This window comes from Orcinus orca, chromosome 8 (assembly GCF_937001465.1).
Source record: "Orcinus orca chromosome 8, mOrcOrc1.1, whole genome shotgun sequence".
In the NCBI taxonomy this organism is placed as follows: domain Eukaryota; kingdom Metazoa; phylum Chordata; class Mammalia; order Artiodactyla; family Delphinidae; genus Orcinus; species Orcinus orca.
The window spans coordinates 76047545-76062479 of record NC_064566.1 but is presented as its reverse complement, the minus strand read 5'-3'; the positions used below and the strand labels follow the sequence as shown (position 1 = coordinate 76062479).

General features: G+C 40.5%; 1 pseudogene; it reads left to right on the top strand.

Annotated features, from left to right (window-relative positions):
• The first annotated feature begins 11217 nt into the window (after positions 1 to 11217).
• LOC101277880 (elongation factor 1-alpha 2-like) lies at positions 11218 to 14300 on the top strand (annotated as a pseudogene).
• The last annotated feature ends 635 nt before the right edge of the window (positions 14301 to 14935 follow it).

The following is a 14935-nucleotide window of genomic DNA, read 5'->3' as shown; positions in this document are numbered from 1 at the left end:
TCTTGGAGTTGGTGATTCTGACCACAGAGATTCTGATTCAGTGGTCTTAGGATGGGACAAAGAAATCCATATATTCCAGTAGCACCCCAAGGATTTTGATGCAGATAGTCTGTGCCCTATACTTTAGAGCAGTGGGTCTCAAACTTTAACATGCACCAGAATTACCTGGAGGGCTTGTTAAACCACAGATTGCTGGGCCTCACCCCTAAGGATTCTGATGCAGTAGACCATGGTGCCAGGCAAATTACCATTCTAACAAGGCAAATGCTTATGCTGCTGGTCTGGGGACCACATTTTGAGAATGCCTACCTTAGAATGATTTCACTGACATATAGATATTAAAAGAGATTCAAGAACAGACTTCTGGAAAATAATCACTTTCAGGGGGAGCAGAAAGAAGAAGAACTGGTGCACAGTTATAAACCCAGAGATAAGCACCATAGGAGTAAGCTGGCTTGAAGATGCAAGTGAGTGAGGGACTAAAAAAGGGAGCAAGGGTCTGGAACAGTCTAAAAGGATGTGGCTAAGTCATAGGAAGAGTGAGCTTGAGTGAAGTAGGAGGACTTTGAGCTCACCTCCCTCATGAACACATCAAAACTATAACTACACATAGAACAACTCTTGCTGAAATCGACCTGAAGACTAGCAGACTGGCTGCTCTACAACCAAGGCTGTAAAGAAAGAATCACATTGGGTTTGGTAGGAGGACAGGAAAAGTGATCTAGATGGGACCTGCACCCCTAGTGGGTGACCCAGAAGAGGCGGGTGATATCACAGGCTCATGGATCCTCCCTGGGGAGTGTGGGGTTCAAGCCACACATTAGGCATGCCAGCCCTGGAGTCTGACACCAGGAAGACAAGCCCCTTTGTTGGTCTGAGAACCAGAGGGGCTTACGAGAGAGCTGTAAGGAACCCAGAATCTGTTCTTGGAGAGTGTGCACACAGTCTTGTTTACTCCTGGGAACACTGTGGAGACTACAGATTGAAAACTGCCTGGTGTTCTGGCCTGCTTGCCAGGATCACCCAGTATGCCCTCCAGCCCACATTGGGTTCCTGCTCCTGCCTCTCCTCTCCGGCACTGATCCCCACTAAGGTGGAGGCAGCCACTGCCAAGGAGAGTGTGCACACTTGGAGGGAACAGAACTGGTCTGGGCCCTGACCCTGCCTCTGACCAGGGCAGAGGCAGATATTGCCAGAGCAGGAGTCTGTGTACAGACTTGGGAGGGAGTGGAACCAGCTCCAGGGTAGAGGTTGCCACTGCAGGTGTGTGCATCTGTGTGCAGACTTGGGAACATGTGGAAACAGCTGAGTAATATGACTCCAACCCCTTCAGTCCCGACCCAGTCTCTAATCAAGGTGGCATACCTGGGAAAAAGTAAAACCAGTGCAAAAGTGCAGCCCCAAGACCTCAGGACCCAGCCATACCCTCAATCATCATAGAGATGGCTATTACATCTGGGAGAAGCCCAACTCCCTCAGGGCTCCTACTCTAGCCCCTTGGGCCCTGACCCCACCCCCAATAGGACAGTGACTGCCATTGAGCCTAGAAGAAGCCCAGGCTCACACCTGGCTTTGGCTTCAGCCCCTCTGAATCCAGCCCTACCTCCCAGCAAGGTGGTGGGTGCCAGATCACCCAAGGGGAAGGCACAGCCTGTGCTCATTTCAGATCCAGATCTCCCACCAAAGCCACTGGGCACACATAGACTGCAAAGGGATGCTCCCACACAAGGATTTGCCTTCAGAGACTGGGATAGATAACTGTTTCACCCAATTTTGTAGAGACAGAGAAAGTTAAACAAAATGAGAAGACAGAAGTATATATTTCAAATGAAAGAACAAGAAAAAAAAACCCTAATGAAAAAGAGATAAATAGTTTACCTGATAAAGAGTTGAAAGCAATAATAATAAGAATGTGAAATGAGAAATGACTTTGGGAAAACAGTAGATGAACAAATGATAATTTCAAAAGAGAACTAGAAAATATAAAAAAGAACAAAATAGAGCTGAAGGATGTAATAATGGAATGGAAAAATACAGTAGAAGGAATTAACAGATTAGGTGATACAGAACACTTAAGCAATCTGGAAGACAGAATAGTGAAAATCACCCAATCAGAATAGCAAAAGAAAAACAAAAAACCAAACAAACAAAAAAAGAGGATCATTTAAGGGACCTCTGGGACAACATCAAACATACTAACATTTGTATTATAAGGGTTCCAGAAGAAGAGAGAAAGAAAGGGGCAGGAAATGTATTTGATGAAATTATGGTTGAAAACTTCCTAAACCTGAAGAAGGAAACAGATATCAAGGTACAGGAAGCAAAGAGAATCCCAAACAAGATGAACCCAAAGAAACCCACAGCAAGATAAAGATAAAGATAATGATAAAGATAAAGACTTTTAAAGGCAGCAAGAGAAAAACAAAGAGTCACATGCAAGGGAACCCCCATAAGGCTATCAACTGATTTTTCAACGAAAACTTTGTAAGCCAGAAGGGACTGGCATGATATATTCAAAGAGCTGAAAGGAAGAACCTGCAACCTAGGATACTCTACCCAGCAAGAGTATCATTCAGAATTGAAGGAGACATAATGAGCTTCTCAGACAAGTAAAAACTACAAGAGTTCATCAATACTAAACCCATCTTGAGTCTTCTCTAAGTGGAAAAGAAAAGGCTACAACAAGAAATAAGAAATTATAGGAAGGGAAAAATCCCACAAGTAAGGGCAAGTATATGGTAAAGGAAGTGGTTCAACCACTTAAATAAGCTAGTACAAAGGTTAAAAGACAAAAATAATAAAATCAACTATAACTACAATGAACTGTTAAGGGATAGGCTTGAAGATGTAAAATATGACATCAAAAACACAAAATGTGGGGAGAGGAGTAAAAATGTAGATCTTTTAGAGTGTGTTTGAACTTAAATGACCTCCAGTTTAAAACAAGTAGATATAGTTATAGGTCAACATATATGAACCCATGGTAAACACAAATCAAAAACCTACAAAAGACACACAGAAACTAGAGAGAAAGGAACACAAGCATACCACTAAAGAAAATCACCAAACCACAAGGAAAGAAATGAACAAAAGAAGAAAAGGACAGAGAACTATAAAAACAACCATAAAACAAATAACAAAATGGCACTAAGTACATTCCTATCAATAATGACTTTAAATGTCAATGGACTACATGCTCCAATCAAAAGACATAGGGTGGCTGATTGGATAGAAAAAACAAGACCCAAGACCCATCTATATGCCGCTTATAAGAGACTCACTTCAGAGCTAAAGACTCACGCATACTGAAAGTGAGGTAATGGAAAAAGATATTTCATGCAAATGAAAACAAATGGGAGATATATATATATATATATTTATATATATATATATATGTACAATGGAAAATTATTCAGCCATAAAAAGAATGAATTTTTGCTGTTTGCAACAACATAGATGGACCTGGAGGGTATTATGCTTAGTGAAGTAAGTTGGACAGAGAAAGACAAATACTTCATGTTTCTACTTACATGTGAAACCTAAAAAATAAAGCAAATGGACAAATACAACAAAACAGAAACAGACTCCTGGATACAGAGAACAAACTAGTGTTTACCAGTGGGAAGAGGGGTTGGGGGAAGCCCAGGATTGAGGAAGGTGATTAAGAGGTACAAACTACTAGATATAAAATCAATAAGATACAAGGATGTAATGTACAGCACAGAGAATATAGCCAGTATTTTATAATAATTTTAAATGGAGTATAACCTATAAAATATTGATCCATTATGTTATACACCTGAAATTAACATAAAATTGTAAATCAACTATACTTCAATTAAAAAATTTGAAAAATATGCTCAACAAAACTAATTATTAGGAAAATGCTAATCAAACTAAAAATAAGATACTGGAACTTACCTAAAGTAGACCTTAAATTTAAAAAGTTAAAAACATCAAGCATTCACATGGAGGTGGATCATTTGGAGCTCTCATACATTGCTGGTGACAATGTAAGACAGCATAACCATTTTGGAAAGCTGTACTTCAGCTCCTTATAAAGTTAAACATGTACGTACTGTATGACCCACACAAAAACCTATACATGAATATTTACAGCAGCTTTGCTTATAATAGTTAAAAAATGGAAAACAGTAGCTATCATTCCACAAGTGCTTAGAAAAACAAACTAAGGTACATCCACACGATGGAATACTGTGCAGCAATAAGAAGAATGGACTTTAGATTCGTGCGTAAACATGGATGAATCTGAGATGCACTTTGCCAAATGAAAGAACTCAGACCTGAAAGGCTACATGGTGTATGATTCCAATTATATGACATTCTGCAAAAGAAAAACTATAGGCAGGAAAACAAGTAAATGATGCCTGGAGCCATGGGGTGGGCAGAAGAGTTGTCTTTAAAGGAGTAGCACAGGGGAATTTGGGGTTGGGGGTTTAGAACTCTTCCATATGGAACTGTGGTGGTAAATACATGACTCTATACACTTGTCAATCCTTTAGATGTATACACCACAAAAATAAACAACTGTTTACTGCACATTAATAGAAAATCAACAAGGATGTGAATAAAGATGGAATATAGACTGTGCAGAAAAATGAAGGTCATAGCTACCTAACTGGATGTCAAAAAAGGATGTCAAGATCAGGAAAATAAAGAGAGGGGAAAAATCTTCAACTTCTTATTCCATTGAAAAGTCCTTGCTTTCTTCCCTTTCTCTGGTGCACTTGTCCTGCAAAATACCATTACATGTTTGGTCAGCTCCCATATATGGCTATTGAGTGCCTCAAAGTAACTAAAACCTTTTCTGAATAAAGGTATTCAACCCCATGTATTGTCCTATTTTTCCCAGCTAAGCTCTCTTTCACATTTCTCATATTCCCAAAACCCATTTTTTAAATTACCTAACATTTCCACCATATCTCCTCAATACTCTCAGCAGATAATCTGGTGACCTCTTTCAATGTCTTGAGCCTTGATCCTTTCCTTTTATTTGCCAGTGTACAGAATAATTAGTTGGTTCTCTATCATCCTCCAAAAGTGAGCACTGAGGTTGTTTTTAGTGTGATCCTGAACTCAGGGATTTAAAAATATTTTATTATGTTTTTATCCATTAAATTATCATTCTTTTTGATACTCAAATTTTCTCAATTTTGGCCGGTAGGAAATACTTCAAACTGGACCCTTATCCTGCTGGTACAACCTCAGTAATCACCGATAGCTCTTTTGCTTTCCAGTATGACAAACTTTCCAGATCCATATTGTATATACCTTGTCTGAGACTGGGATTCAGCCATTTGTTCAAGAAGCCTTTACTTATTTTAATTTTTAAAAAGCTTACCAGCTGGAAATTGCAGTGTGTTCAGAATTACAGGGTGTTTTCTATTCTCTTTTTGAAGCACTCTCCTTTTGTTTCTAATTTTTCTTTAACTTAACTGGATGATTCTTCTCAGTCTTTATAAGTATTGATTTCCCACACAATCTCAACATACACACACTCTCCAGGTGATCATATCCATTCCTCTAATCTACAAAAACTACACCCTTATGACAATATTTTTCAATCTAAGCTACCAGCAAGGGCATCTCTTATAAACTCTCTATTCCTCATCACATTTCTTCATTCTTTTTTCTTTTTAAAAATCCCTCCCTTACACCTTACACCACCCTGTTTCCCCTCCATATCTGTTAATGTCACTCCACTACCACCCATGCAGATTTTCAAGCCAAAATCTAGGGGCCCTTGTGGAGTCCCCCTCTTTTTCTCATTTATCACTTGCAGCCCATTACTGAGTCCTGTCAATATTAACCACTACCAGAGTGGACCACAACACCCTAACCTCCAGAAGTTTTCAGCACCTCCTAATGGGTATTCTGCCTTGACGCTTGACCCTCTTCAGTCTACTCTCAGCAGAGCAGCTGGCAGAATTTAAAAAAAATGCTTAGACATGTTACTAATCTCAGCCTAAAACCCAAGGCTTACCATCACATTTAGAATAAAACCCAACCCTTTATCATGGCCTTCCAGGCCTCTGTTTACTTCTCAGCCCTGATCTCTCCCCTTATTCACACTTTGCCAGCCAAATGGCTGTGTCTATTCCTTAGACACACCAGGTTCATTCTTCTCACTGAATCTTCACTCTTTCCAATAACTCTCCTGGGAATGTACTCCCCTATCACATCTCTTATTTCTAATAGCTCTCTTAGCAGTTTCCTTCATCCATCTGGAATTTATTGCAAATGTTTATTAAATAATAGAATGAATAAGTGGATAAAGCTGAATAAATCAATATTTCTTTCTTCAATTTTGTTCTACTTCAAAAATCTTCAATTTTGATGTCAGAATGAGATCAAGTACCAGGAGTAAAGGGAGAGGAAAGATACAAGAACTTGAAGGTAGGAAATGCTTAGTATAGTTATTGTAGTTCAAGTACTGGAAAATTCAATGAAGAACATGTAGAAGTAACCTGGCATCTTTGTTGGAGTCTTATGTGAATATTAAACTTTAGATTGTTAACAATAACAAGGACACACGATATTTAGATCTATAGCTTAGGCAGTTTTAATTGATATGGAGACATGCTACTGAAATGCCTTTGCCCCTAAGATTGTACCAAATTTTCACTTGGAGTTCTGTGATGTGAGACTTGAAAATTTGTGAAAAGAAATGAAAAAAACACTATTTTCATATATGTGTTATATAGTTTTCCTTGGCTAACTATAAGAAACAATGTTTTCAGGGAATTTTACAGCACTTAACAGTCTTGTTCTACTGTCTTTTGGCCTCCATTATTTCTGATGAGAAATTAGTAGACATTCAAATTGTTGTCCCCTAAATGTAATGTATAATTTTTCTCTAGATGCTTTCATGGTATTTTTATTTTTGATTAATTTTTTTTTTTAACAGTGTGACTATGATGTGCCTAAGCATATGGTTTTCATTGCACTTATTCTACTTGGGGTTCACTGAGCTTTTTGAATCCATAAATGTATCATTTACAAAATTTGAGAATTTTAAATCTATTATTTCTTCAAATATTTTTTTCTGCCATATTCTCTCCTCTCCTTCCGGGACGTCAATTACACATATGTTAAATCCTTTGTTATATTCCTATAAATCCTGATCATTTGGTTTCATTCTTTTTTCCCTCTGTTACTCAGATTGGATGATTTCATTGATCTATCTTTAAGTTCACTGATCCTTTCTGCTATGTATTCATTCTGCTTTCAGCCCATCTACTGATTTATTTTTCACATTTCATGTTTTTTCATTTTAGAATGAAAAAACTTGATTTTATTTTATAGTTTCTATTTCTTTGCTGATATTTCCTATCTTCTTATTCATCACAAGCATGTTTTCCCTTACTTCACTGAGCAGAGTTATAACAGCAAGCATAAAATCTTTGTCTACTAATTCTAACACAGAGGTTATCTTGGGATTAATTTCTGTTGATTGTCTTTTCTATTGAGAATTGTTGATATTTTCTTGGTTCTTTGTTTGCAAAGTGATTTGGCATTATATTCTAGGCATTCTGAATATCATGTGTGGTGGCTCCAAATTCTGTTACTTTCTTATGAGGAATGTTTATTTTTTGTTTCTTGGATGTTTGTTTGTTTGTCTAGACAGACAATAAACTTGTTTGGATTCAAACTGAAAACTCATTCTCTCGGGTGGAAGCTCCAATTTAAATTACACTCCCTTATCCTTAGCTAGGTGGCTTCTGGTTGCATGGTTCAGGGGCTACCAGAGATTTGGGCACAGTTATATAGAGAAGCTGAGGGTCCTCTCTATTTATCTCTCTTTTCCAGAATTCCCCCTTCACTATCCAGTTGCTATAGTCTCTTAAATTCTTTCTTCTAGTTCTTCAGTCTACAAGGACTATCTATGGGTTTTAATAAATACTTTTAGTAACACCACTAGGCACTGACTACCTGCACTCTCAGGTTAAAAGTCATAAAAACAGGAAACTCACCATGGTAGTTTCCTTTGCCTTTGTCCAAGTGCTGATTTCCCTCTTCCTTTTGGTCACTCTCCAATAATTTCAGGTACATTTTTGTCTGTTTACTTGTTTTATTTTGTTTTGTTTTTGCACTGAGTTTATAGTTGGTATCCACAGGAGACTCAGTATGATAGAGGTGTATTTAGCTATCCTGGCAGTGGAGTTTGAAGGAACGTTCTTTACTTAAAATTTAAAATAAAGTTTACTTAAAATTTTAGTATTTTTGATATCAAAGTACTAAAATATATTTAAATGAGAGATAATAGTTAATGTCTATTATTATCCAAAATCAAAGTCTTTTTTTTTCCCTTCAAGACTTCGCTTGGACTTTTAGAATGAAAGATTATAGAATAGTTTCATAGTTTATCCTTTTCTGTAACTTATTAAATGCAATTTTCATTACTTGGTTTTATTCAGTGACTATTTTGCATGGGCATAGTTTTTGGCCATGGATATACATTGAAGGGTAAATTAGAATATCTACCCTTAAGAAGCTCTATTTAATAGAGGAGACCAAATACATCAAGTATTGTAACAGAGGTATTAACTGCTATATCATAGATAGTTCCAAAGTGCTTTGGGAACACATGGAAATGTAAAATTAGCTTTCTTTGTAGAGTAGGTGTGGAGGGACCAAGGAAAATACTGTAGGAAAAGATAAGATTTATAAACTGAGCCTTGAAAATTTATAAGAGCTCACAGGTAGTTCAAACAGCGTGATATATATATATATATATATATATATATATATGTATGTATATATGTACATGCATACATACTGAGGGTCAAAAGCCATGAATAGTTACCTTTTAATGATGCTGTGCACACTATGTAGCTATAAATTTAATTAATTTGATACCATAATTGACATTTCAGGAGAGAATGTGATTTCATTAGGGAAGGCAATGATTTCTTTAATTCACTTTGAAAAAACTTTTAATTTTGAAATATTATAGATTTATAGGAAGTTGCAAAGATAGTACAAAGAGTTTCTGTGTATTCTTCACCCATCTTCTCCCAGTGGTCACATCACACATAATTATAGTACAATATAAAAACCAGGAATTTAATATTGGTATAATGTATGTGTATAGCTCTATGCCATTTTAACACAAGTATAGATTTGTGTAGCCACCACAGCATCAAGATAACAGAACCATTACGTCACCACAAAGACTTCCCTCATGCAAACCCTTTATTATCACATGCACTTGCCCCCTCCAACTATCCCTAACCTCTGAAATCCACTAATCTCTTTTCCATCTTTATAATTTTTTCATCTTGAGAATGTTATATAAGTAGAATCACCTTATGTGACCTTATGAGACTGGCTTTTTTCACTCAGCACAATGCCCTTGAGATCCAACCAAGTTGTTGCGAGTACCTATATTTATTGCTGTATGTTTTTCTCTCAACATTACTCTAGCTGCATTCCTAAAAGTTGATAAGTTGGGTTCTCATTTTCATTAAATTCAATATATATTTTTGTGTCCCTTTAGACTTCTTTCTGAACCCATGGATTATTTTGATTCCAAATGTTTGTAGGTTTTCCTGTAACCTTTTTGTTACTGATATTGATTTAATTCCATTGTATTCAGAGAACATACTCTGTATGATTCCAATTCTTTTAAAATTTGTTGAGGTATCTTCTATGACTCAGGATAGGGTCTGTTTTGGTAGATGGTCCATGGGTGCTTGAAAAGAATATTTGTTCTTCTGTTGTTGGGTACAGTGTTCAATAAAGGTTCTCTTAGCTCATGTTAGCTGATATCTTTGTTGAGTTCTTCTCTAGTCTTGTTGATTTCTGTCTAATTGTTCCATCAATTACTGAGGGAGGGGATTTAAAGTCTCTAACTATAACTGTGACTTGTCTATATCTCCTTTCATATCTATCAGGTGTTTTTTAAAAAAATTGAAGTATAGGTGATTTACAGTGTTGTGTTAGTTTCAGGTGTGCAGCAAAGTGATTCTTTTTCAGATTCTTTTCCATTGTAAGTTATTACAAGATATTGACTTTAATTCTCTGTGCTATGCAGTAAATACTTGTTGTTTATCTATTTTATATACAATAGGGTGTATCTCTTAATCACAAACTCCTAATTTATCCCTTCCTCCCCATCCCCTTTCCCTTTTGGAAGCCATAAGTTTGTTTTCTATGTCTGTGAGTCTGTTTCTGTTTTGTGAATATGCTCATTTGTATCACCTTTTTAGATTCCGTGTACAAGTGATATCATATGATTTTTGTCCTACTCTGTCTTCCTTACTTTAATTAGTATGATAATCTCTAGGTCCATCCATGTTGCTGCCAATGAGATTATATCATTCTTTTTTATGGTTGAGTAATAGTCCATTGTGTAGATCTCAATCTCTCTCTCTCTCTCTCTCTCTCTCTCTCTCTCTATATATATATATATATATCACTATATACATCTCACATCTTCTTTATCCATTCATCTGTTTAGGTTGCTTCCATATCCTTGGCTATTGTAAATAGTGCTGCTGTCAACATTGGTCACCCACCCTCTCTTCATCCAAATATCCAATCTGTCAAGGAAGAAGTCTGTGAAATTGGGCTTGAGGGTAGAGAATGGTATTTCCTAAATCAGTTTTGGCTCTGGGCGTTAGATGTGGGTGGAGCCAGAAGGAGGGTCCAGTGCTAGGTTTATAAAAGCAGGAAGCAAGACATCTTGATGTTAACTATCATCACAACTGCTTCAGTTCTTGCTGGGTCGACTTCATTCGTTCTTCCCTGGAGGTAGGGACTTGCAGGGGGCAGGGGAAAAGCTGAAAGTATGGAATGTCAGGGCTTCTTGTGCAGAAAGTGGGTCAGGAGTGGGGGTGGGGTGGGGGGATGGGAGGAATGGGGGATGGCTAAGCCCCCACATGTTCTGGGGAAGGCCCACACAGGAGAAAGATGGATGGGCCAGGACTATGTACTTGGAAGTACCAGCTATGCCCCTGGGACCCTGACTCTTACCGGGGTGTGAGCCTGGCAAGTTGGTTTTACTTTTCAGTTGACACTACCCTAGTAGTGTTGACACTACCCTAGTTGACATGTCCTAGGCTCTGGGCTAGGCCATGAAGTGGGGAGGGGGGTGCTTGGCAGGAACAAGGTGGAGGAGAGGAGAGGAGACACAGGGGTCTGCCTGGAATGCTTTGGCCTCACCCACCCTGTGCTCCAGTCTAACAGTGACTGAAGGAAGGAACCCGCCACCATGGGCGAAGAGAAGACCCATATCACTATCATCAACCATGTGGACTCTGGCAACTCCACCACCACCGCCGGGCATCTCATCTACAAGTGTGGCGGGATCGACAAGAGGACCATCGAGAAGTTTGAGCAGGAGGCAGTGGAGGTAATGCACCCGCGGTGTCTGTGTCTAGGACTGGCGGGGAGCTGGAGGAAGGATGTCCAGCTCCTGGGTGGGTCTGGTGGCAGAGCATGGACAGCAGGGTGCGCTGTTGGGTCTAAGGCACCGCTGAAGTCGCCAGGCTAGACCCCTCTGCTCACCGTCGATGATGCTCTACTCACTGCCATCCCTCTGTAGACGGGCAAGTGCTCCTTCAAGTACACCTGGGTGCGGGACAAACTGAAGGCAGAGAAGGCAGAGAGAGAGCAGTGGCAACGCCATCGACATCTCCCTGTGGAATTCTGAGACCAGCAAGTACTACATCACCATCATTGATGCCCCAGACCACAGGGACTTCATCAAGAACATGATCACGGGCACCACCCAGGTAAAGTAGCCCATGTTCCCAGGGGCCTCCCTATGGGGGGGAGGGGCGGTGGAGGGAGGGAGGAGAGGTTCGGAAGGGGAGGAAACTTAGGCTTTATTTCTGGGACTTGGGGAAGGTCAGTATCATAAGCCTTAGAAGGTTTTCCTCACCCCATACCAATCATCAATTCTGAAAGAACTGGAGGAGGACAGACTCTAATGAGGAGGCTCAGACACCGTCCCCCTTTCAGGCTGGGGCAGGGACCAGGTTTTCTGACACCCAGACAAGTAGGTCACTTGGGGTCCGGGAGGAAGGAGCTAAAACCTCATGTGTGGTACTGGGTGAGAGTTTAACTGGAAGGTGGGACCTCTGTGCACAGCAGCAACCAAGGGACCCACGAATTTGTCCACTTCTGGAGAGGGTCTCATGCCATTGTATACGTTCCCGGAGCTTTACCAAGGGGCCTGGGGCTGCCCGAAGCTCTAGCGTCTTCCCAGCCGGTCCGGCGCTCCCTCCTCTAACTAACCCCTTGACCCCGTGATGTCTGTGTCCTGCAGGCTGACTGCGCAGTGTTCATCGTGGCCAGCTGCTTGGGCGAGTTCTAGGCGGGCATCTCCAAGCAAGGGCAGACCCTCAAGCATGGGCTGCTGGCCTTCACCTTGGGCGTGAAGCAGCTGATCGTGCCCGACAACAAGATGGACTCCACCGAGCCCGCCTACAGCTCCGCGCACTTCCAGGAGATCACGAAGGAAGTGAGTGCCTACACCAAGAAGATCGGCCTCAGCGGTCTTTGTGACCATCTAGGGCTGGCACAGCGACATGCTGCAGCCCAGCACCAACGTGAGTGCAGGCTGGGTCTGCGGGCGGCCGGGCGGGTGGGCAGCTGGCGCGGGTCCTGGTCCTGGTCCTGGGGTGGGAGCCCAGGTAGCCACGCCCCAGACTCACCTCTCTTTGCTCTGCATCCCCATCCCCACATATGCCTTGATTCAAGGGCTGGAAGGTTGAGCAAAAGGAGGGCAGCGCCACGAGGGTGACTCTGCTGGAAGCTCTGGACTCCATCCTCCCTCCCACTTGCCCGGTCAACAAGCCCCTGAGGCTGCCTCTGCAAGACTTGTACAAGATTGGAGGTGAGGTGACAGGGCTTCTATAGGAATGATGGAGTTGAATGAGCTCCGGTGTGTGATTTGCCAGGGTTCAGATCCTGACTTGTGAGCTGGGATAAAGTGCCAAAGGCCCCAGCACTTCCAGTTTATCTGATACACAGCATAAATAGCCAATCATCGGATTCAGCGCTTCCTACCAGTGCTGCAGGTGACCTTGGTCCTTGATGCCAAGAACCAAGGGAGCTCCCAGGAAGCCATTTCTCACTGGGTGGGTCTAGAATTGTTGTGACTGCCTGCCCTTCTCCTATTGCACAGGTATCGGCACTGTGCTTGTGGGCCGTGTGGAGATCGGCTTCCTGAAACCCGCATGGTGGTCATCTTTCCTCCAGCAATGTCACCACTGAGGTCAAGTCTGTGGAGATGCACCACGAGGCCCTGCCTGAGGCCCTGCCCGGTGACAACGTGGGCTTCAACGTGAAGAATGTGTCCCTGAAGAACGTGGCAACGTGGCCAGAGACAGCAAGAACGACCCCCCAGATGGAGGCCCACAGGCTTTGTGGTGCAGCTAAACGCCTGGGGAAGTCAAGGGCCTTGGCACTCTTCGGTGGTGGAAGTGCTTGTTAGGAATTAGTCCTGAGGGACTTCCCTGGTGGTCCAGTGGCTAAGGCTCAGGCTTCCAATATAGGGGGTCTGGTTGGATACCTGGTCAAGGAACTAGATCCCACATACTGCTAACTAAAGTTCCCAACATGCTACGAAACTAAAGTTCTATTTTAAGGCCCATAGGCTTTGAAGTATTTTCCTACGCAGGGCTCTATCCCATCCTTCTCCCGTTTCCCTCAAATGTAAAACGATATTACAATGGCATAGTGTCAATAGGTTAGTCCAACACTACCATGTCTGTCCCTCTCACCCACCCTCTCTTTAATATGTATTTTTTTAACTAAAGTATAATTGATTTACAGTGTTGTGTTAGTTCAGGTGTGCAGCAAAGTGATTCAGTTCTCTCTGTATATCTATCTAACTATATCTATATCTATTATTTTTCAGATTATTTTCCATTACAGGTTATTACAATATATTGACTATAGTTCCCTGTGCTATGCAGTAGGCCTTTGTTATTTATCTATTTTATATATAGTCGTATGTATCTGTTAACCCCAAACACCTAATTTATTCCCCCCCACCACCCCCACTTTTCCCTTTGGTAACCATAAGTTTGTTTTCTATGTCTGTGAGTCTGTTTCTGTTTTGTAAATAAGTTCATTTGTATCATTTTTTTTAGACTCCACATATAAGTAATGTGATATGATGTTTGATTTTCTCTGTCTGACTTCCTTCATCTTAGTATGAAAATCTGTAGATCTATTCCTGTCCTCTCCTCCTCTCCATTCTGTTCCTGCCCAGCATGCCCCTCCCCACTTATAATGGAAAAGAATCTGAAAAAGAATATATATACATATATCTGAATCACTTTGCTGTACACCTGAAACTAACACAACACTGTAAATCACCTACACTTCAAATATTTTTTAAAAAACTGATAGATACGAAAGGAGATATAGACAAGTCACAGTTATAGTTAGAGACTTTAAACCCCCTCCCTCAGTAATTGATGGAACAATTAGATAGAAATCAATAAGACTAGAGAAGAACTCAACAAGGATATCAGCTAACATGAGCTAAGAGAACCTTTATTGAACACTGTACCCAACAACAGAAGAACAAATATTCTTTTCAAGCACCCATGGACCATCTACCAAAACAGACCCTATCCTGAGTCATAGAAGATACCTCAACAAATTTTAAAAGAATTGGAATCATACAGAGTATGTTCTCTGAATACAATGGAATTAAATCAATATCAGTAACAAAAAGGTTACAGGAAAACCTACAAACACTTGGAATCAAAATAATCCATGGGTTCAGAAAGAAGTCTAAAGGGACACAAAAATATATATTGAATTTAATGAAAATGAGAACCCAACTTATCAACTTTTAGGAATGCAGCTAGAGTAATGTTGAGAGAAAAACATACAGCAATAAATATAGGTACTCGCAACAACTTGGTTGGATCTCAAGGGCATTGTGCTG